This window comes from Engraulis encrasicolus, chromosome 7, assembly GCF_034702125.1.
Source record: "Engraulis encrasicolus isolate BLACKSEA-1 chromosome 7, IST_EnEncr_1.0, whole genome shotgun sequence".
Taxonomy (NCBI): Eukaryota; Metazoa; Chordata; class Actinopteri; order Clupeiformes; family Engraulidae; genus Engraulis; species Engraulis encrasicolus.
Window position 1 is genome coordinate 42,356,884 of NC_085863.1, and position 2,500 is coordinate 42,359,383.

A 2,500-nucleotide genomic window follows, 5' to 3' on the forward strand; every position below is an offset into this window, starting at 1 on the left:
ATACCTCTTCTTAATACATGTTCTATGTATGTCTGCTGTTGCCCAGTCTTGCACTTTATATGTCTGTAAGGGTATTGTATAGGTAGGCCTACTCTAGGTGTAATGTATGTGTACTGTCTATGTCTAATTGTCTATGTCCACACCTAAAGTCTATGTCTATGTCTGCATGGGAAAGTAAGAAACGTAATTTCAATTCTTTGTATGACCAGTGCATGTCAAGAAATTGACAATAAAACCGACTTGACTTGACTTTTAATGAGCCAATCAGGATCGCCAGGTGGGATTTTCCATATAATAGATGGGCAGCGTTCTGGCTCATCTTTCACCTGTGCTCCTCTGCATTATGGGTCGAGTTCAATGTGAGTGGCTGCAGTAGCATGTCAGTAAAGATGAGGACAGGTTGTTAATCCAATTACCGGTACATGCAAGGATTTCTGATTTAAAAAGCCTCATAAGCAAACGTGTAGGCCTATCGTGAAGACGAAAGCAAAACATACCAGGTGCATCAGCCAGGACTCACCACTGCACTCTTTATGAAAATGTACAATGGTTTTCTCTTTCCTTACGGAGGACAATGCATGCGCTGACTTTTATTGCCAAAGCCCTTATGTGAGAACTACCTTTATACATTTTAAATTTACTTTCTTTTCAGGATAGCACTTACAGGACTAGGTCATCAGAAACAATACTTTTACATACTCCATTCACAAGAACTGAACTAGGAAAAAGCAGCATTCTCATCATTTGCACTCAAAGCGTGGAATGAACTTCAAGCCACTTTAAATCTTTGAAGCTCTTCCTTCTATAAATTCTTTAAAAGACCTTTTTTTCTACACTTACTGAGCGATGCAACTGTTTTTGATTGTAAGTCTCGCTTGCTGGTTGTCTGTGCTCAATTTTGTTGTGTTTAATTCTGTTTGTTATGTGGCTGTGGTTGTTTTGTCCCTCGTCATTTTTGGTTTTATTGTGTAACATTTTAAGCCGCCTTCTTGGCCAGGTCTCCCTGGAAGAAGAGTTGGTCTGACTCTATGGGACTTCCTGGTTAAATAAAGGATAAATACCAGCTGACGAGTCAGGTTACACTACACCTACTACAAGAGATATCATTCAAATATGACATCTAAACACTATAGCTGCTACTACTACAAGATATCATGTATCATATCATATCATGTGTCATAACACACACATACTCCACTACAAAAGGGCCGGATTTATATGGCCTGGGACCCCTAGTCTACAGGTTTCTGTGGCCCCCCCTAGGAAGGTAAATTTCGCGACAAATGTACATGCACAGTGTTATAATTATGAGGTAGGAACATTTCTTTTTTTCTTTTTAGATTTTTTTGGTCTTTTTCGAGTTTACTTGATAGGACAGTGTGAGAGGTGGACAGGAAGCAAATTGGGAGAGAGAAGGGGAGGGGTCAGCAAACAAACCCGGATCAGCCGTACAGACGAGTGCCCTACCGGTTGGCCACAGCAGGTCCATGAGACAGTCTACAAACTGTACTCAACATCAGATTTCCCCCCCCAATTTTGTCACAATTATGTACATTTTCACTTTTGGACAATCAGGGGTCCCCTAGGCTGCAGCCATATCAAGCCTGTGCGTTAATCTGACCCTGCACTACACTACACTAGTGCTCAACACACATCCAACCATAAAACTTGCCTGTACAAGATGACACCCATACAATACTAAATACTGATTTTAACACCCATCCAATACCCAATACCTCTCAAACCTCACCTACCTCTCTGTGGTTTATTTGTCTGTTAAAACTCTATATCCCATTGCTTAGTGGCTAGAACGCTGTTTCAGGAAGCGAGTGAAAGGTCCACTGCTACACGCCGGGGACCGGGTTCGATTCTGGCTCGAGGTCATTTCCCAAAAGTCCCACGTCTCTCTCGCCCACTCATTTCCTGTCTCACTATTCACTGTACTATCCTAATACTGTACTACAACCCCCCCAACAAACAAATAAACAAACAAACAAGCAAACAACAAAGCAAGGCAAGAGAGAGGTGATAGGGAAAGATGAGAGATGGAGAGAGAGAGAGAGAGAGAGAGAGAGAGAGAGAGAGAGAGAGACAGAGAGAGAGACAGAGAGAGAAAGAGAGAGAGAGAGAGAGATATGGGAACGTGAGATGAGAGTTGGGGTTGATGTCTCATTATTAACATTTACGGTTAACAACATGCAACTATAGTATCAGTACAGCACACACATAAACACAAAGTTCTTGCCGCCTTTGTAGTGTATTTTTATTCCCCATAAATAAACACAACTAAAACATTTCCAACAGGACAGAATCCCCTCAAGAACACATTCCCTCATCAAGACCCAGCATTAAAACACACACAAATACACCTACACACACACACACATCTGACAGCATTTAAACACACACACACACACACACACACACACACACACACACACACACACACACACACACACACACACACACACACACAGCATTTATACACCCCCCCCCCACA